This window comes from Equus caballus, chromosome 1 (assembly GCF_041296265.1).
Source record: "Equus caballus isolate H_3958 breed thoroughbred chromosome 1, TB-T2T, whole genome shotgun sequence".
Taxonomy (NCBI): domain Eukaryota; kingdom Metazoa; phylum Chordata; class Mammalia; order Perissodactyla; family Equidae; genus Equus; species Equus caballus.
The window spans coordinates 138,907,331-138,928,976 of record NC_091684.1 but is presented as its reverse complement, the minus strand read 5'-3'; the positions used below and the strand labels follow the sequence as shown (position 1 = coordinate 138,928,976).

Sequence of the window (21,646 nt, the reverse complement as noted above, 5' to 3'; positions counted from 1 at the left end):
GCCATGTGGGATGACAGCCCCTTGGGCTGGAGCTGCCTCCCAAGTGGGCCTGGCTGGATCTCCGCGTGAAGGCCTCTGTCTGCATCTGAGCTGTCCTTCACCTACCGCATGCCCATGTCGTAAGAGCAGCAACAGTGATCACAGCTATTTATTGAGTGTTTACATCCTGTACTTGGGCCCCTTTTTATGCATCATCAGTGCAGCAGTAAAGTGACTTGTCCAGGGTCACATAGTAACAGAGCCATTTGCCACTGTGCTCCTAGGCACTGTTCTGTCCTCCACTTTTCTGCAAGAGCTGAACAGACCTCTGATAAACTTATTTTGCCCGAAGTTCTGTCCGTCTTTTTGCCGTACTCCCCCCATGACTCTAAGGGTGACACGATGCTGGCTGCTCACTGCTGCCTGGCTGCCTCCTGTGTCCAGAGCCCTTCCCCATCCGTTCCGTATTCCACCACAACCACGGGAGATGCCAAGAGCACGCCTGTCTCCAAGCTGGAGAAACTAGAAGACGGGGCATGAAGTGACTTGCCCAGGGCCACATAGTGGGGTTTGTGTCACAGCTGGTACTGGGGCCCAGGTCTTCTGGGTCCTACTTGGCTACTGGTCTTTGGGGACCCCTCTAACTGGGCCACCGTGGTTTTTTCTCTCCCTTTTGGCTCTACTTGCTTATAATGTCTTTCCCTGAAAGACCTAACCACATGAGCACAAGAAGTTCACATTTTAATCCATTCTTCCTCTGTGCCTCCGTGGATGGAGGCCACGTATAATTTCCATAACGGTATTTCTGAATGCTTGGTTCTGTGTCCCTGCCAGCCCCGGGGTGTATCTGATTTAGGTGGATTGCGTTGGCATGGGGTGTCTGGATGCACAGGTAATTTTTTGACATCCCCTTCCCCCCGTTATTAATGGTGGAAACGCCCACGTGTGGAGGTGCCCTACAGTTTCCTGGTGTCCTCACAGATAGTCTTGTGATCTCTGTCATCTCAGAGCTGGCCTGGTGTGTGGCTCAGGCAAGGAGCAGACCCCAGAGCACTTGCAGGAGGCCCCGCCTCTGAGCTGGTTCCTGGGAGAGAGCGCCGTCTGGAGGCTGGGGGGTCTCCAGAGACCCTGGGGCCATGCGGTTCGGCGGCTTTTGGAGCCCAGTGGGCCTGTGTTCTGGACTCCCACCCAGTTATCCCAGAGCAGTCCTTGGTGCTAGCTGGTAAGAAGGCCCCGCTGCTCTTTCCTGTGGACGAGGACTGTGTGGTTCTCATGAGAAAATGTCGTCCAGTGGCTTGGAATTCTAAGGGGCTAAAGGAACTGGGGAGGAAGTTTGGGATTTCCAGTGGGAGGGAGATCGAGTGGCTTTGATCTGAGTTCCAGGTGGTCTCGGTAACCGGCGAGTGGAGCGTTCCCTATTGTGGGCATCCAGGCCCCTTCCAGGGACGACACGCATCTCCTCCCGCCCCAGGGGCTCACTCTTCAGCTTTTCTGGCTCACTCATGCTCTGGGGATCTGAGGACCAATGGGTGGGTACTGTCCCTGCTTCCTGGGAGCTCGCAGACTTGGGGCTGTAGTGGCTGTCACACTGGAGGACAGGCATAGGTAGGAAAAGGCCCAGAGGGGTGACAGGCGGATGATGAAGGCAGGAGTCATCCTGCAAAGTGGAATGCAGGGTTGTGCCAAGGGCAGGGCGGGAGGTCAGGTCAGAGGGTTAGGGGCGGAATGTGTTGGGCCAGGCCAGGACGTTTGATATTCAAGGACACGTAATGCTGCTGCTGACCACGGTGACATTTATTCACACTCACTACTTGGCACTGTGCTAAGTGCTGGTCATTCTCCATCTCGCTGACTCCTTACCGCAGCTGGGGGGAGACAGAGGTGATGCCCCTGTTTCATAGGTGAGGAAACGGAGGCTCAGGGCTGGGCCAGCTGTCCGCATTCCCACACTGTAAGTGGCTGGCTTGGGATGGGAGCTGGGCAGCCTGACTGCCTGGCTCTCCCACCTGAGGTCCCTGTGTAGCTTTGCACAGCAAGGCTTCCCGTGCCCCTACCTGAGACAAACCCTAGCGGGGGCTGGGGACAAAACACAGTGATCGAAAGGAGCCTGGGGCAGCCTGTCCCCATTTAGATACCAAGGACAGAGGTGGGGGGCTGGCTTCATCCGTGTCCCCACCAGGCAAACCTTGCAGACCCCCCAGAGACCACACTGGCCAGCTGCCCCAGCCCCCTCTGTCTCCCTGTGTCCTGAGGGGCTGCTGTCCCTGAGAGCCTGGCCCCTCGTGGCATCTTGGGACGGGTGTCACGCTTCAGCAGGGTGTCTGCAGCCCCAGGACGGAGAGCGCCCTTGTTGTCTCGCACAATGACACTCCCAGTGCCCAGCCAGGGGCTATTTTTATCCAGCTCCAAGGTCTCTGCTCCACTTTCCTGTCCTGTTGTTGAGGCCACTTTAGGGGGAATGGTGGGCGTTTTGAGGCTCAGTCCCAGCTGGGGCAGGCAAGGACGCATCTGAGGGCAGGGCAGGGCGGCGGGGCAGCACACACTCTTGTTCCAGCTCTCTGCTCAGTGGCTGACCGGACACTCGTCTGATCTCTGCCTCCGCTCCCGGTCTAGGTGCAGGATCCCTACTGAACAGACGAGAAGACTAAGCTCAGAGGGGCGAGTATTTCGCCATGACCCCTCAGTGAGGGCAGAGGCTCTGCTCAGTGGAGAGGGACCCTTAACACTCGGAGTCTCCAGTGTGATTTGGATAAAATTGAAACCCTGCAAGTCCCCTTTGGGGACCTTGATCCTCTGGGTTCCTTGCCTAACTTAGGGCCTGGGGCGCAGCCCGCTGACTGTCTAAAGCCCCCCAAGGCCATCCTCTTCCTCCCTACAACATCCCTACCCCTCTCCTGTTCCCTTGATTTCAGTTTAGTTTGGGGAGGAAAGCAAGATTAACTAGTTAAATTCATACTAAGCTGTGAGAGGCTGGTAGGCGGGACCCTTCTTGGCAAATTAAAGGCAGAATATGCCATCATTCAAAGAATTGGCAGGATGAAGAGCCATGTGGGAATGGCCATTCTGAGGAGGGCTGAGCGAGAAAGACAGGGTTCTCTCAGCTCTGGGCTCCTTGAGGCTGGAAGAACAGAATGAGCAGGACGCAAGCTTTATGCCCTGTGTGTGAGAATCTCGGTGCTGGGTGCCGAGTGAGCTCTGGGCTGTGTAGCAAGAGCCTGAAGTGGGGGCTCTTAGAGCCAGGCCCGCTCTACTCCAGCGCTGTGGGGCTGGGGGTGCTGCACTGGGCAGGCCTCTTCAGGAAGCAGCGATGCCCCCCTGGTGTCCCATTTTAGTGCCTGTTGGATAACTGTTCAAGTGCTGTATTAAGCATCCACTGTATGCAAAGGGTGGTGTAAGCTGCCTGTCATGGGCCGGGCAGTCCTTTGTTGACCATGATGTGTGTATCAATATCTCAGTCCTTGGAGGGTTCTGGTTTCTTTAGAGCTGCCTCAGTGAGGGCAAGCCCCTCGTTGTAAAGAGGATGCGGCCCCAGGGAAGGAAGGGAGCTAACGCAGGACCACGTGGAGAGCTGGGGGCTCAGCTGCGTGTGGATGTCTTTCCTCCACCACCTAAACTGTAAGCTCCTTGAGGGCACACATCATTCTGTAGATTGACAGAGTTTGGGAACAGAGGCTCAGAGCAAGCGTGAGTAAGGAGAGCCAGGTCACAGCCCAGGTGGGTCCACGCTGCCCACCTGCTTGTCGCCTTTCCTCTCAGCGGTCCCTGAAGAGGTGCGCTTGGGGGTCAATGCTGTCTGACGTTTGCCGTCGGTACCCACAGAAGCTGGGAGAGGACTGTGTTGGTGCAGTACTGTTTCCCACCACTTCCTGATTCTAGGGCGCGAGCATACTCTCCTCGGATGCCAGGTCTGACGAGACCCTCAAGCTGCTTGTTCTCCAGGGGGCTCTGGTCAGTTCTGTTAGCGTGTGCTGACCTTCTCTAGCAAGGTGGGCCAAAGAGCAGGGGCCCTGGGTTCAAGTCCCAGCTGCGCCATTTCCTAGTTGTGGGACTTGGGGCAGCCCCAAAAGCCCTCTGTCCCTCAGTTTTCTCACCTGGAAAGTGGGCATGTTAGTAACAACATACCCCTTGTGGTGAAGGTTAAAGGAGAGGATGCCTGTGAATCAGCCAAGGCTTGGCACATGGCATATGGTAGGCGTCGCCATTGCAGTGTGCCAAGCGCTGTGCTTAGGGCTGGGGGGCGCAGAGATAAAAACTGCATCATCTTTGCCCTCAGGGTACTCGCAGACAGGTAAAGACACAGACAGTAATAATGAGAAGTGGTATAAGAGGCAGTTCAGAGGACGAAGGGATTAGTGGCTGCCTCTTTGCGTGGTGGGGAGGCAACCAAGGAGGACTCCCTGGAAGAGGTAATATCCAAGTTGGGTTTTACAGGATGAATAGGAGTTTATCAAAGAGACAAGATTTGGGGTTGGGAGACATGTTCCAGGTAGATGGAATAGCAGGTGCAAAGGCCTGGGGGTGTGCAGGCAGCCTGATGTTGAGAAACCAGAGGAGCTGAGAGGGGTTGGGAGCAAAGCACAGGGCGCTGGTGGGAGATGAGGCAGGGGAGGCCAGGGCTGGCTAATATTTTGTAAAAGCTTTTTACTGTAATATGCAGAGAGCACAGGTAAGGCCCCAGCTCAGTGAAGCTTACAGAGTGATCACACCTGGGTGACCGGCAGGGCCTGGGCAACTTTGCTGTCATAAGATAGTGCTTGGTCCTGACACACGAGAGTGCTCATTGCCCATGGGTCTCGGGGTGCTGCGTGCTGAGTGGGTGGCTGAGAAGGGACAGTGGGAGGCTGGGGGGTAGAGTGTTAGCTGAAGAGGCTTTCGTTCGGCTTTGGCGAGCAGGAAGGACTTTTTGCCTGGAGTTCGGGGCAGATGGCGCCCTGAAATGTCAGACTTGACCCTCGATCCGTCCCCAGGGGTTCAGAGGCGGCCCTTGGGTGTGGCCCAGCCCCGTTCTCCTACCCCCTGGGTCGGGCTCCAGTCTGAACGTGGTGGACAGGCTGTGGGACCGACACTGAGCTCCCGGGCCAGGACCAGCTTCCGTTTCCAGCTGAGAAACGGGGCAGGGGTGGGGGAGAAGGAGCGCTCCCCTCTGGTTCCGGAATCGGCAGCATTTGGAACTTGCATCGAGCCTCGGCCACGTGTGTTTTCAGCTTTGACCAACTAAAGACGGAAAGCCTTCCTCCGTTCTGGAGACCTGCGGTGTCTCCCAGAGGGACCCGTTCTCCCAGGCTGGCTGGCGGAGGCTGGAGCGGCAGTGGTGAGGGGTGAAGGCGACAGGGACAGGAGACTGCAGCAGTCCTGCGAGGACCAGGCAGTTGGGGGGGTCTGGCCCACCTGGTTTGCCAAGAAGCAGTGTGGGGTGGTGGGCAGCACGCTGGAGGCGGTCCAGGCCTGGCTTTGCCCTCTACCTCCGGTGTGACCTCAGGTGAGCTCCTTGCCCGTCTAGTCTCAGTTTGCTCAGCTGTCCGTTGGGGCCCTGATCTCAGGGGCCCTTTGATGCTGATGTGCTCCAGGCAGACAGTGCCAACTCCTGGGCCTTGAGGGGTTGTGCAGAGAGCTGGGCCTTCTGGCCCACAGCATCTTAGCTTGTCATCACTGTCTCAGAGCAACAAAACTACAGCCTGGGCCAAGGCCATGTGGAAGGAGGAGGTCAGTGTCCTGGACCTCCCATCCCAGAGCACTAAAGCTTGGGGACTGGAGTGAAGGTGTGCTTGACCGATGAAGAATCCAAGACCCAGAGAGGGCAACTGACTTGCCAGAGATCACACAGCTTTTATACTCCCCAGGGTCCCTGACAATAGACACCAGGGCTGGTGTACTTGCTGACTAGGCTTTGGGGTGACAAGTCAATGTATTGAACATTTCTTAAGAACCTGCTGCATGCCAGTGCGGGTGATGCGAATGAAGGACGCCTGGACCTTCGCCTTTGGGAGCGGATGTCTAGAAGCAGACCTAGACAGCAAGCAAAGAATGGTGGGTGACGGTGCCCCACATCTGTGGAGATGTGGGCAGGTCCTAGCGCCGGCACAGAAACAAGAGCAGGGGGCTCTTTTGGGGTAGGAATGAGGTGTGCAGGGAAAGCTTTAAGGAGAAAGTGATTCTGAGTTGGGTTTTGTAGGATGACCAGGAGTTCACCAAGGAGACAACAGAATAGAGACAGCCTGTCAGATAGACGGAACAGCTTGTGCAGAAGCAGGGGTGTGCAGTAGTACCGCGTGTTCTGAGTTTGTCGCTAGAAGGTTAGTATGTGAGAGATGGAGGAACAGGGAAAGGGGAGTCCAGAGAGGTTGTCCTGCATCTGGAGGAATGGGCTGGATCAGCGGGATAGCCGTCACTGGGCTGGGGGAACTCTGGGACTGAAGGGGCTCTGGACCTTGGCTGGCATCCAGCACAGGGCCTAGCCTTAGCTGGAAGTCACTGTGGAATAAATGAATGAATGAATGAATGAATGAATGAATGATTTTTTGCCCGGGACAAAAAGATCCAGAGAGAGAGAGAGAACACGGAAAGATACAAACAGAGAGATCATAACACATATTTAAGACTCACAGCTAACACAGAGCTCTGGGCCAGGCTCTCTCTAAGTGCTGTGCGCATATTCATTCATGAAATCCTCCCAACAACTCTAGGAGGTGGCCGCTTTGTTAGCCGAGTTAAAGGAGAAGTAACTGAAGCTCAGAGAGGTTAGTAACTTGCCCAGGATCACCCAGCTAGAAAGCCGTAGGCCTGGGATCAGAACCCAGGCCTCTGGCCCCTGTCGGGCTCCCCGGTGTCTGAGGCGGTGCCCTCTCTGCCCCCTGGAACATGCAGGACTCACACGGCTTTCGCCCCTTGGGGGCTTCTGTGTCCCTGGGTACCCGAGATTCCGTGTGAGCAGCTGTCCCCAGGCCCCAGAGCAGCTCTGCTCATTGGATGGTTGCTGGGTGGACAAGTGGAGGACCCGTGAGATGGCAGTTGGGTGGGCTTCTGAGGGGAGGCTGCTGGGCCTGTCCAGGACCATCCTCTAAGCTGGAGGCAGCTGGACCCTGCCCCTCTCTACGCCTCCGGCGGCCTGCATCACTGGGGGAACCGGCAGGTTTTCTGAGCAGACCTGAAATTCCAGAAAATGCACTTGGTTGCATCCAGCCTAATCATTACCATCTGTCTGCCGGGCCCATGGCCCCCCTCCTCCTGTCCCGCTGGCATGCTTTCCCCGGGCGTCTGTAACAATTGGGAGCCGCGCTCGAAAGTTTCCTTGTCAGGGTAGAGCGGCTGTTGCCAAGAGCTCCTTCTTTGATGCAGAAAATATATCCTGAAGGTACTTTGTCAGATGTTTTTATATTAAACATTCTCCCTGCATGGCCCTTGGCCGCCAAGAGAAGCGGAGATGCGTGGCTTTTCCAGTTGCCCTTGGTGGAAAGCATTCCTGGTGTTCAGGGGCCCTTGTCCCATGCCCCGCCCCCGGTTCTTCCCCCAGGTCTGGGCCTGGCACCCTCAGCCAGAGGGGGTGAGGCCTTGGGGGCTGGCACCCTTACAAAGCAGGGGCTGCCCTGGCCGGAGGGAGGACGCTACCTTTACCCCATGGTAGAAGTTTCTAGGTTAGGAAAAGCAGAGGTCTCCTGTCTGGAGCGGACATCAAAGCCGCTGTCCCAGACTGCAAGGTGAATCATCGCTGAGGCTTTAAGTGATCTGTGAAAGGAGAGATGGGAACCCAGACGTGGGAGCCTGGAAGCCATTTTCATCTCCCCGGGTCGCCCAGGGTAGTTCCAGTGCTGGACAGAGCTGGGAGAAGCTGGGATGTCGGGGCTCTCTGGCCTCCGGGGCCAGGTGGGTAAGGGGAAGAGGTGGGCTCCGCCACAGCCTGAGACAGGGGTGGGGCTGGGCCGGGGGCCGTGTGGCTCCTCAGCAGCCCTGGAAGCAGCTAGGGGAGGGGTTTTGCTGGACACGTGTGGTCAGTGGGGCATTGGGAGAGGGATGGGGACAGAGAGTAGCTGTTGGCTCCGGCCTCTTGGGCTGAATGGCGTGAAACGGGGCACCCAGCAGGTGCCTCTGTAGACAGGCTGTCCGTGTCAGCCCTTCAGGGTGCGTGTGTGCAGGAACTCTCCTCACCTTCCCCAGTCCTCCCGTCCACTGCCCTATGTCCGGCACCAAGGGCATACACTCCCCAGCCTCTGTGTTGGGTCCCAGCTTTCCACTCAGGGGCTGTGTGGTCTTCAGTGAACCACACGTCCACTCTGGGCCTCAGATTCTGCCCTGACGGGCTGAGGGATGCAGAGGGTGACTCCCAGGCCTACCCCCAGGGAGGAGAGGTGACACTGTTTCCTGAGCGAGGACTCCAGGCTGCTCTCAGAGGGCCAATGTTGGGAATGGGGTGGGGGCTTGACTCTGGGCAGGGCCTGGGTCTTCCCCTCCTAGCGCCTGGCTCACGGCCGGGCATTCAGGGATGTTGGGATTGGTCTGTGATCACAGAAGGGCCCCCAGAGGGTTTAAGACAAAACGGATTTCACAGAGAGGCTGCAGCTTCTCCATACCCCCAGACTGTCTCAGCTCATGTTGTCTGTCTCAGACCCAAGGAGACCCTGATGTGGGTGGGAGGAGCTGGCCTCTGGGGCCTATGCTGCCGTTTGACATGAGGGAGGAGCCGAGGTGGGTGGAGAGGGCCCAGGCACCTGGGGAGACAGACCCGGCTCCTCCTCCCTGGCTGCCCAGCAGTGTCTTAGCTGCTTGGCCTCTCTCTCACAGAGCAAAGGCCAGAGAGAGCCCCAGGGGCTTCCTCTGAGTCTAAGGGTAGTGCCACACCTGACCTGGGGGCCAGGAGCCCCAGGGCCCAGTCCTGGCTCTGTCCCATGTCTCTTGGTGGTCTCAGACTGCTTCTCCATCTGTAAAATGGGTCAGTTGGTCTAACTCATTGGTTCTCAACCCTCTTTGCACATTGGAACCCCCTGAAGAGTGTTTAAAAAGCTCAGACGCTATTCCAGAAATGGTTGTGGTGGATCTGGGCATCAGGATTTTAAAAATTCCCCAGGCGATTCTAATATGCAGCCAGGGCTGAGAACCCAGGTCTTGGTGGACCCAGAGCATCAGGGCATCTTCCCCTCAAGGCAAGAGCCTTTTCTGTATCTGGTCCCCCAGCCTCTACTTGATTGCTTCTGGGGCCGGGCGCACATGGCATCCTAGAATAGCCTGTTCCGTTTGTGCGCTGCCTCGCTTCTCATCCCTTCAGCTGTGGTGTGTGTCCTGGGGGTTAGCTGTGTGAGAACACCAGTGAGGTCACATCTGACTGTCCCTCTGAGGGTCACCAGGTGCCTGCACATTGCAGTGTCACCACAGCATGGTGAAGTGGGTGTTGTAACTTCCAGTTTTCAGATGAGAAAACTGAGTCTGGGAGGTGGTTAAGGTGACTTGCTCAGACACCCGGCTAAAGGCTAGCTCTGACCAGCTCGTCCACGAGGATGTCGTCATTTTCATCTGAGCCGCTCAGCTCAGCCAGGCTTGCCTCTAGACCTCCAGTAGGGTGTGGAGTGAGGGGTGTAGATGATGGGATGCTCGGGTACCCAGGAGGGCAGGGGTGAAGAGCCCGGGCCTTGGGGCGGACAGAGCTGTGGTCTAACCCTCTTAGCCTTCCCACAGCCTTGCTTCAGTCCAGTCTGACAGGTGGGCGTGGCAACACCTCCTGGGCTCCATGGGGATCCGTATGTACCATGGGCAGCACGTGCTTGGCGCACAGAGGACTTTCCATAAATGGTAATTATGTGGATTGGTAACCACGTATTAGCGTGAGGGTTAGGATGGCGTGAAGGAGAGGACACCCAGGGTGGGGTCTTCTCAGGAAACACACACTCTAATTGGAAAGATTGGGAAAAAATCACTTCCTAGAGAGGTAGGGTGAGTGCTGTTCCTAAGTGAACAGTGTGGGCTGGCAGACAGCTCTGTAGGGCGGCTGCAAGGGATGCTGGGAGCAGACCTGGGGTGAAGGAGCTGGCAGGTTTCACCAGGCTGAGGCGGGAAGGGCACCCCAGACCTAGGGAACTGCTAGGCAAAGGCAAGACAATGTGAGGATGCTTGTTCTGGGAAGGTGAGCGATCCTGGCAGGGCAATAAGAAGTGAGGTCCATGGGGAGGGCCTTGAATGCCACTTCAGAGAGGGCCACTTTTTTTTTTTTTAATTGAGGTGTAACTGACATAGAACATTGTATTAGTTTTAGGTGTACAACATCATGATTTGATATGTGAATATATTGTGAAATGATTACCACATAAATTTAGTTAACATCCATCACCACACATAGTTACCAATTTTTTTCTTGTGATGAGAACTTTCAAGATCTGTCTTAGCAACTTTCACATAAACAATATAGAATTGTTAACTATAGTTGCCATGCTGTACATTACATCCCCAGGACTTTTTTATCTTATAACTGGAAGTTTGTACCTTTCAACCACCTTCACCCATTCCCCCAACCCACCACCTGTCCTGTGGTTCTTCTTTAACTCAACAGTGTCTGTGAGGCTCATCCATGTTGCTGTGAACACTGTGATCGCTCATTCATTGCTGGGCAGTAGTCCCTGGCCACATACCATACTTCTCCTAGTCTAATGTGTCCATTCCACTCCCGATGGGCACTTGGGCAGGTCCCAGTTTCTGGCTGCTACCCAACAAATACCCTTGGAGAAGCCTTTCTGCGGACGTAAGGACACACTTCTTTTGGATGTATATCTGGGAGTGGAATTGCTGGGTTGTACATTAAACGTGTGGTCAGCCTTATTCCATGCCCCTCCATACTGTTGCCCAGGACCACAGCGTTCAGTCAGAAATGCTTTTAGGGGGATTTTGGTTCATCCCACCCATTTTACAGTGAGACCCAGAGAGAGGCAGTGCCAGTCCTTGGCCCTAGAGCTCCCAAGTGGCAGAGCTCGGTCTAGACCCGGGGTCTCCCTGCTCCATGTTCAGGGCTCTGCCCACGCTCTGCCCGCCACTCAGATGAATTCAGGTCCCGTACCCCGCCTCCCCCCCTTACCCCTGAGCAGGATTTGAGCTCCAACTCCTTTCCGAAGGCCCCAGGCAGTGCACTCTGGGAAAAACAAAAAGGAGAGAAGAGTGAAAGGAAACCAAACACTGGAAAAGAAGTGTGTTTCCAATAAACTGGGCCTTTCACCGGTAGCCAAAACATTACATTCCTGTACCGCGGGAGCAGCCGGTCGGGTTTGCCTCTCTGGGCTGTAAATCTTGCTGGGGTGTTGCGTCGGGACTCTCGCATCGTCTGCGGGACACACAGCGGGCAGTGTCCTTCGGGGCTCTGGGTCCCTGGACGCTGGGTGACCCGTCCTCGCCAGCACGGGCTGGCTGCGGGCTCCCCGGCGGGCAGCCTCAGCCCCTCTAGGGGAGCGGCGTGTGAGTTACCGTAAGAGATTCTCTTCGCTTGCCCACCCCTCCCTTTCTTGGGTGCTTTGATGGGTTTGAGGTGTTTATAGGCTTGATTCACGACCAAGTTACCAGGGTTTTCCACGGAAATAACTTATTAAAGGGGCCGTGCACACAGCGACATTGAAGTCTGGAGAGGGGCGTGCATCAAAGGCGGCCGTGGCGGCCGGCCCCGGTTCCCTGGCCGGCACTCCAGACCGGCTGGGAGGGCAGGGAGGGGGCGGCCCTGCCGCGGGCGAATGCTCAGGCTTAAGAAAACACGCCCCAGACAAACCCAGATTCAGGTCCGTGGAAAAAAAGGGGGGAAGTGAAGCCTCACCACCGGGCCAGCCCACCATCGCACCCTCCTGCCCAGAGGTGGGGACACATGTGGGTGCCCGGCTGACGCACGGTGCCTGGGCTCTCTGCTGTCATGCCTGCACCTCCCCTTGGCCCAGGGCTGTTCCTGGAAGGAAATACCAAGGCTGCGGGCGCGCTGCTGCCTTTGGCCAGGGATGGGCGGGGAGAAGTTAAGGTAGAGGGTTTCTGGTTCCCCCGCTTCCTGATAGCTCTTTTCCTTTGATTTAATTACATCTGATTTGTCCTTTGTGGCTCAGTAAAAGCCAGCCTTTTCCGGGAAGCCTTCAGGGCTTGTGCGGCCCGCAGCGGCTTCTCTCTTCTCTCTTCTCTCAACTCTCAGTAGTTTTCGTCTCTCTACTGCTCCCTTGCAGTGGGTCAACTTTGCCTTGAGGCTGTCATTTGTCCCCAACTGGACTGTGAATGCCTTCTGGGCAGGGCCACGTCTGCCTCTGCCCCTTAGGGAAGCTGGTGGCCCAGGTGCCTGGCATTGCCCACCTCATGCAGAAAGATCTGGATTGGAGGTGTTCCCTGCACCTCGGTCCTGGCTCTTTCACAGTAATAATGACAATGGCAGTAGAAGAAGTAATAATAATGGCTGAAATTTGAGTGCCAAACGTGGCAGACACTGTGCTGTTTCTTATTCCTTCAGCTCATTAGTCCCAGTGAGGTAGGTTCTGTTATTGCTTACCCCCATTTTACAGACAAGAAAACTGAGGCTCAGGTGGAGGAGTAGTTTGCCCAGGGGCAACAAGCTGATAAAGGGCAGAGCTGGGATTTGGACTCAAATCCATCTGACTCTAGAACCTGTGTCCTTCAACAACTCAGTTGACCTCTCTGGGCCAGAAACGTGGGCACATTCTGTCAGTGAGTTCATAGACTGGTTGGAGAAACAAGACAAGCCCCTATGAGGCTGCATAGGGTTTATTGTTTGTTTTGGTTTATTAAGATGCAATCTATATATAGTAAAACTTTCTGACACTGTACTGTTGTATGAATTTTGACAGCTATGTTACAGTCTCGCACAATCAAGATAGAGAACATTTAATGTTGCCCTTAAAAGTTCCTGGGTGGCCAGCCCTTAACACCAGCCCCCAGCTGCTGGCAACTGCTGATCTAACTTCCATCTCTATAGTTTTGCCTTTTCCAGAATATCCTGCAAATGTAATCACACAGCAAGCGGCCTTTTGTACCTTTTTCCTTAACTCAGAATAACGTTTTGAGATTCATGTTGTTGCGTGGATGGACATTTGGGTTAGTTTCAGTGTTTTTGGCTATAAACATTCGTGTTCAGCTTTTTGTGTAAACATAAGTTTTCACTTCACTTGGCTAAACACCTCGGAGTAGCATTGCTGGGTGTATAGTGAAAGGTATGTTTAACTTTGTAAAAAGCTGCCAAAGTTTTCCAAAGTAGTTGTACCATTTTGCAATCTCACCAGCAGCGTATGAGAGTTCCAGTTACCCCACATCCTCACCAGCACTTGACATGGTCCATTTATTTTTGAGTCATTCTAATAGATGTGTAGTGAAATCCCATTGTGGTTTTAATTCACATTTTCCTGATGACTAAGGATGTTGAACATCTTTTCGTGTGCTTTTTTTGCCATCTGTGTGTCTTTGGTGAGGTGTCTATTGAGATCTTTGCACATTTTTTTTATTGGGTTGATTGCTTTCTTATTGAATTTTGAGAGTTCTTTATATATTCTGGTTATCAGTCATTTAAAAGATAGGTGTTTTGTAAGTATTTTCTCCCAATCTGTGGCTTGTCTTTTCGTTTTCATAATGGAGTATTTTGAAGAACAGAAGTTTTAATTTTACTGAAGTTCAATTTATACGTCATTTCTTTTCACACTTTTTGTGTCATGTGAAAAACTCTGCTAAACCCAAGGTCACAGAAATCTTCTCCTGTGTTTTCTTCTAGAAGTGTTATAGTGTTAGGTTTATAATCCATGTTGAGTTAATTTTTGTATAAGGTTTGAGATACGAGTCTAGATTTATTTTATTTTTTGCATATGGAGGTCCAGTTGTTCTGATATCATTTGTTGAAAAGACTACCCCTTCTCTCGAGTTATGTTGTCTCCTTGGTCAAAAATCAATTGATCTTGAGGGGCCAGCCCAGAGGTGTAGTGGTTAATTTTGTGCGCTCCACTTCGGCAGCCTAGGGTTTGCAGGTTCAGATCCCGGGTGCAGACCTACACCACTCTTCAGCCATGCTGTGGCAGCATCCCACATACAAAGTAGAACGGAAGGTTGGCACAGATGTTAGGTCAGGGCCAATCTTCCTCACCAAAAAATAAATAAATAAATAAATCAGTTGATCATGTATGTATGTTCTCTCTCTGGACTTGATTCTGTTTGTCTGTGTATCTATCCTTTTACCAATACCACACTGTTTTGATTACTGTAGCTTCATAGTAAGTTTTGAAATGGAGTAGCATGAGTCTTCTGACTTTGTTCTTTTTCAAAGTTGTTTTGGTTATTCTGGGCATTTGCATTTCCATATTAATTTTAGAATCAGCCGTGGATTTCTACAAAAGTCCTGCAGGGATTCTGATTGGGACTGCATTGAATCTATAGATCAGTGTGGGCAGAACTGACATCTTGACAATATTGAGTCTTCCAATCAATGAATATGGTATATCTCTCCATGTATCTAGGTCTTTGATTTCTGTCATCAACGTTTTATAGTTTTCAAAATACAGATCTTGCACGTTATTGTTAAATTTATACCTACCTAGTTCACATTTCTTGGTACTATTGTAAATCGTAAAACATTTTCCCTTATTCGTTATTAGTATGTAGAAATACAGTTAATTTTTGTCTACTGACCTTGTATGCATAGGACTTTAGTTGCTTGGGTGCTTGGTGTTGGGTGCCATGTTTCAGAGGAAGAGTTGCAAAGTGGAGAATTTTTTTCTCCTGGACTCTCAGGAGCATCCCTTCTGCCCCTTGACATTCCCTAAGATAGCCAAGTGTGGATTTATCCCCCTGACACAGATGTGACATCTCGGGCGAGTTGCCGTCAGTTTCCTGTCGTAAAATGGAAGGCACTGGGGAGAACTGGTTCAGATGACCTAGCGCGATCCCGCCCACCCTGGAGCCTGATGTTCACAGAAACTGCAGGCCAAGGGGTTTGGAAGAGAGCCGAGTCCTCGTCTTCGGGAACCCTTATTTCGCAGAACCGAGAGGGAAGGGGCCATGCCTGGGGTTGACCAGTAGCTGAGAGCACAGGTCTCATATTCCCAAACCCGGGCCCTCACCCTGATTTGGACAGGGGAGAGACAGCCCAGCCTGGAGACTGGGGAGATGACTCCACAGCCAGGAGGGAGGGAGAGGCTGAGAGGCGGCCATCAGTGCCAGCAGCCAAGCGGCCGCCGGGAGCTGTGACCCTCAGAAGTGGCCAGTTCACGTTTGGCTGTTTTCAAAGTATGAAAGCACCATGCTTGGAAATGCCGGTTTTGGCTGACCTCGCCTCGAGTGTGAAGTTTAAAGGCCTTTGTAACTCTTTGGTTTGGAACCGGGTCTGGGCATGGCTAGGGGAAAACACTGGAACCCATTAGTGCGTGTTCCAATTGCTCCGCTCTGGGAGAGGGAAGCAGTCTCCTCTCCCCCTCGTCCCTGCCGTCAGCCCGGGAACCTGATGAGGACAAGCGGTGGGGGGGCGGGGGGGGGCAGGAGCCTTCTCAGCCCTAGGGGCCCCAGCAGGGCCTCATTCAGTAGTGCCGAGAGCAGGTCAGCATTTACTACCCCTTAGCTCTCATTTTCATAGCATCTCTCTGAGTTATCATCCCATTTTACAGATGAAGAAACTGAGGCCCAGAGAGGTTTTACTTACCTACCAGAGTTACACAGGGAGCAAGTAAAGGAGCTGTGACTTGAACCCAAGTTTTCCCCAAGCTCAACAGTTGGTGTGACGAGGAAGAGCTGCTAATGGCATGCACAAGGTTTCTGTTGGGGTGCTGAAAAGTTGTGGGACTAGATAGTGATGATGGCTGCACAACATTGTGAGTGTACTTAATGCCACTGAATGGTGCATTGAAAACTGGTTAATTTTATATTGTGTGTACTTTACCACAATTAAAAAAAAAAAGCTGGTGCCTTTTTTCCCCTATCCATGTCACCTCCCACCATAGCAGACTCCTTTGCACAGGAGAGTGTGGGCCCTTGTGGCAGTGCCTCCTGGTTGGTGGGACTGCCCAGGGTCCAGACAGAAGGGTGGACAGAGGCTTTGACCAGTGGATACCCATGGCCGGGTTGGCCTTTCCACGCCATTCTTCTCTCTAAGGATGGAGAGAACTCAGACCCTGGCAGCATCCCCAAGAGGATGCTGGGACACTGTCCCAGAGCTCTTGATCCACACAAAAGAGGAAGGACCTGGAGTGACCACGGCCTGCTGGCCACCAAAGCCCCACCATAGTCCAGGGCTGGTCTGGAGCCAGGGCGGATGGCCTGGGGCCCGCCTGGCTGGCCTCTGGTCTCTGTCCCTTGGCACTGCTGGGCGTTATGACTCTTTCTCCCACAAGAGTCTTCCCTTTGGGGAGGGAAATCAGGGAAGGAAGTCAAAACCTAACTGCTCATATTTTTTTAGAGATGCATAATGAAGGATGTAGGGAAAAATTATATGAGGTACTTGAGCCAAAACAAACAAGCAAATAAATAAAAGGGGCTAAATGAAGTGATCTTGATCATTGCTGCATCTCAGGGAGAGTTAGCTTAGGTTGGGTTCTTAGAAGCAGAGCCTGAGCCTGAGCCTGAGCCTGAGCCTGAGCCTGGGCTGTGGATGCACGCAGCTTATTGGGGGCGTGTTTGTGGGAGAAGCAAGTGAAGGAAGCAGGATGGGGCGGCAAGGATGTGGTCTCAGCTGGAGTCCAGTCTCAGCCTCATCCCACTGGGTGCTCTGGGGCCGGAACTGCACCGCAGACTTGGTCACACCTTGAGGCAAAGGGTCAGCTTTTGTTCCCATGTCAGTTACTCATTGGCTGTCGGTAGACACACACATACCCCCCCACCCCCACCCCCCCATGTTGTGGGGGGGTGCTGTAATCGCCTGACCCAGGACAGTTCTCCCAATAAGGGACATCTGTGAACCATTAGCAGCCCAAACCTCCCAGTAGCTGGGCATAATGGGGACCTGGGTGGGGCATGTAATAGCATCTACTACATGGGTATATGGGAGTTTATTATTACTATGCTTTCTACTTTTGGTGTGTGCTTGAAATTTTTCATAATGAAGAAACAATCTCTATTGAAACAAGGTTCTGAGAGGAAGGAAGAAGGTAACTCCCACCCCGTGAGTGCTGGCTTGCTGCCAAGCTCTCGCTGCCTTCTTTCACCTGGGTTATTTCCCTGATACAAATAGGGACGTTGAGACTCAGAGAAGTTAAGGAACTAACCCTAGGTCTCGGGTTGCCAGATTTAGCACTTAAAAATACAGGCTGGCCAGTTTTATTTGAATTTCAGATAAACAACATTTTAAAAGTTTTAGTATAAGTATATCCCATGCAGTATTTGGGAAATACTTATACTAAAAAGTTAATTCAGTGTTTATCTGAAATTTAAATTTTAACTGGGCATCTTGATTTTACCTGACGACCGTAACTAGGGCACATATCTCATAAGTGGTGGAGCTAAGATTCATACTCAAGTTGGGCTGTCCCCAAAGCCTGTGTTTTTCAACCCTGATGGGTACGGCACTAACCAAAGGTTTTGGGAGGTATATTCTTGCCAGGGCCTCTTAAGGGTGTTGCCTGGCAGCAGAGCCCCTTAGAGTTCTCTGGGCAGCTCTGAAAAATAGTGATGCCTGGGCCGCACCACAGACCAATGAAGTCAGAGTCTCTATTGGACAGGCCTCCTCCCCCAGTACTTTTGTAAAGCTCCGCAGGTGAATCTGACACAACCAGGGCCAAGAATCACTGGCTTGGGCCCCTAGTCTCATTGTTCGTGAATGTGGAAAAGAATACACCAGAGACCAGGAGGGAACTCTGGCACCTGGAAAGTACCCAGAGCCCCCACCCTGGCTTCAGCCCAGGAATGTGCTGGGAGAGGCAGGGAGCCCAGGCCCCATTCGTCACCCTCCCCAATTCAGCATCCTCCCACGGCTCCCTGCCAGCAGCAGGCGGAAGCTCAGCCTGGCACACGGGGCCTGCCCCAAACTACCAGCATGCTAGGCTCCTCCACAGCCCCCGAGCCTTCGCTGTTCCCTCTACTTGGAATGCCCTGCCAGGCTGTTTTTGTCCACCTGGCCAACTCCTCCTGTTCCTTCTGGAGGGCTAACTCCTGTCACCTCCTGCCTGGAGCCTGCCCTGACCCCCGCAGCAGAGTTGATCGCCCATCCTCCAGTGACTTACGGCACAGACTCCGCGAGAGCAGTGTACTTCTCAGCAGGAAGGAGCGAGGGCTCTGCGTGTCCCTTTCGCGGTTGGCTCCGTACTTCTCCGTGTCCGATGGTGGTGCCCGGCCTGGTGAGGCTCTTGGTAAATGGGTATTAAATTGGAGGGAGAAGGAAGGATTCTGTTGCGGGAGTGGGGTCCCATTGTTCCCAGAAGGGTCCCCCTTCCTGCAGCTCCTCTTCTTGGCTGGCACTTAAGTTGGTTTGCCGGGAGCCTAGGCCCTGTGCAGCCCAAAGGTAAACAGGTTTATAATGACTCGAGGGGAAAAAGCAAGTGAGCCAGGAAGTCGGGCACTGCCAGCTCTGGGCCCTGGTAGGTGGAAAACGGCCCCTGTGGCAAACCCGGAGCCTTGGAGCCGGGCCCTCGCCGGCCCAGGCTGAGCCTCCACTTCCCAGAACTCCACTCCCAGTAAACGCGGACGTGAGGCGCGCGGCCTCCCCCTCGTGCAGTGGGCCGTGGCCTGGGAGGCTGAGGGGCCGGGGTGGGGGGGCAGCCAGGACCCTACTTCGGAACGGGAGCCCTAGGACACTTGCTCTTTTGGTATGAAAAGAATTCCTTTTTTAAAAAAATTGTGGTCAAATACACATAACAAAATTGACCATTTTAACCATTTTTAAGTGTCCAGTTCAGTGGCATCAAATACACTCACGTTTCTGTGCTACCGTTACCACCATCCAAACACGGAACCCTCTTCATCTTGCAAAAGGAAGATGGCTTTTTAAAGCCCCATATTCAATCCTGTTGAAAATGTACCCTCAGAGGCTGGGGACACAGATAAATAAAACAGCCCCCTGCCCTCTCATTCTTATGGGGCACAGGACCAAGGGGCCAAGGAAGGTTGGGCATGAGAGGATTATGAGGGCACATTCTGGTTTCAGGCTCCAAATGGGACACTAGGTGATGGTGCATGCGGGCCACTCTTGTAAATCTACCTGTTCATGTCATCGCCATGAAAATTGGGGGTGGTGCATGAAGCAAGTGTCACAATAATCCAGGAATTGGGGGAATAGGAAAAGAAACCTGTTAAACAGCTGCCACGCTCCGTTTCCTCTCTGTCCTTCAGTATCTTGTCTCGTGCACGTATTGTCATGCTGTCGCCGTGCAGGGGCATAGAAGACATTCTTTCTGCCCTCCTCACCTGACGTCATGCTGGAACTGCTTTTCCTTGTTGCACCCCTAAGCTTCCAGACGTTTACGAGCAACCCTGCTTTGTCCAGGGCGCAGTTCTAACGGTAACCCTCTCCAAGCGGCGGGTGGGTGTAGGGGTGCTGGCTGCCATGGGGGCCAGGGAATAGGTTCAGGTAGGTGGGCTGAGATGTGGAAGGAGGAGGCCGGACGCCTTGGCAGCCTGTGGGGCACCTCCTTTTTGAACAAGGTTGTGGACAGGGGATGCTGGGAAGATTGATGTGGCATCTTTGAGTCCATGCAGTGCATTCACAGGCACCCCTCTCTTGGTCCTGTATCACCTGTGGGGAGCTAAGGCCCCCACCTGGCTGCGAATGGAACCCAGGTGTGGATTGGTCAACCTGGCAGCCTTCTGGACACTACAGAGTGGCCGCTGAATGTCTGGCATTATGTTTCCATCTTCCTGGCGCCTTGGATTGCCGCTCCCAGGGACTCCTGGAGAGAGAGCCTTACCCAGGCTGTGTGTCTCCCAGGGGAGCTGCTCCAGGATGCAGGCGTGCACTGCTGAGGGCCCTTGGCGAGGGATGGGGGCCAGGGAGAGGGGCCGGCAGTGGCATCGTTTTGGTTAGCTTAAAACACACCTTTTTGCTTTTGTTTTTCAAAGAAGCATATGGCTTATTATGGAAAAATTAGCGTAGAAAGAGGTGCAGAAAGGGAATTCCCGTAATCCTGCCCTCCAGAGATAACCACTGTTAACATTTTGGCTTATTCTGTGTAAATTTTGTTTTTTTCTGTTAAAAAAAATACAATTTCGCATCCCGCCTTTCCCTCTCAGCATTACATAAATATTTTCCCGCGTCATTAACATCCTCCATAAACATTGTTTTTGATGGCTGCATTCTATTCCAGCCTATGGTTCTACCAGGGCTCACTTACTAGCTCGGAAGTGGACGCCTGGCCTCCCAGGCGGGAGGAGGGCCCTGCCCACGGGGCAGGCAGTGGCTCTTGCTCCTTCAGTCCTTTCAGCCCGCTCCTCTGGGCTGTGTTGCTCCCTACCTGGGCCTGGCCCCAGGGGGGTAGACACCCCGCGTGGGTGGCATTAACCTCTCCCTCCTTTGAGCTTCGGCAGCCCTGGGCATGAATGGTATGGGTCCTCCGGGCACCTTCTCTGGTCACCCCAGCTTGGGTGGCAAGTGGGCATTTCCCTTCCTCTCTCAACTCCCAGCAAGGAGGAGCCGTCACACACCCTGCCTAGATCGTGCGTGCTTACAGGGTGGGTGTCCTCCTTGCCATGTTAGGCCTCTTCTTCTTGCCTGCTTCTCAGAGTTCTGGCTTAGAGGAAGGCCTTGCCATTCACTAGCTGTGTAACTTTGGGCAAGTTCCCTACCCTCTCTGAGTCTTGGTTCCTTCGTTTGTAAAATGAGAGTGATGATAACGTCCTGTTTGCCTGGTTGTCATGTAGATGAAAAGAGTAATAGATGCCAGGTGCCTAGTACGTCCAGGGACGTCGTGGGTGCTTGATAAGTGGTGAGGGTTATTCTCAGCCCCAACAGTGAGGTCGTGCTGTCCTCTTGTCTCCCCTTTCACCCTGAAGGAATGAGCGGCCTGGGGGCAATGGTTGACCTGAACTCTAGTTGACTCAGCTACAGCTGAATGAACTATCTTTGCTCCCTTTTCTTCTGCCCACACGTTGGTTGGGGAAACTGAGGCCACCCTGAAGTTCCGCCTACACTCCGTGGCTCTTGGCAGATCCCTTGAGGGTGGCGTAGGAAACGTCTTTGGAGATTCAGGAACACACTGGATCCATCAGTTAGTGAGCCAGGGAAATTAGCAGTAACGAGCTCATTTCGATAGCAATGAGCTGAGTCTCCCTCCAGCTGCCAGACATTTACGAGGCTGGCTGGGTGCCGGCGGCCGGAGGCCTCCAGTGGCCCTCATCCCTCTGCCTTCCGGCTGGAAATAATTCGTATTTAAAAAATAACAATAATAAAAAAAATATCTCCATCTCCTCCGGCCTTCTGGTTCCTTCGGGCCCAGGTGGGGAGATGGTGGATGTCTTTGCCCTGTGACATCTGGGCAGGGCAGTCGGACAGGAAAGTTCCCCTCTTCCGTCCTACATCTGCCAGGTCAGGCCGCTCCACCCAAGTGAGCAGGATTGCCAAGGGGCTGCGCCTCGCAGGGACCGTCTGTAGCAGACCCTGCTCTGAGTTAGGGAAGGCTTGTTGGAATTTCAGGAGGATCCTGCAAGAGCTTTGGGTCCTTTTCCTACTCTGGGCCTCAGTTTCCCCATCTGTAAAATGAGGGAGCAGGTTGATGGGACGGTGTATAACTTTCAGACCCAACATCATATGGAAACCAGGGTC

The 21,646-nt window shown here is 53.4% G+C and overlaps 1 protein-coding gene across 2 annotated transcripts in view; it reads left to right on the top strand.

Moving 5' to 3' along the window:
* Positions 1-21,646, top strand: part of SMAD6 (SMAD family member 6) — a 74,291-nt gene that overhangs the window by 14,136 nt on the left and 38,509 nt on the right. The window lies entirely within an intron of this gene.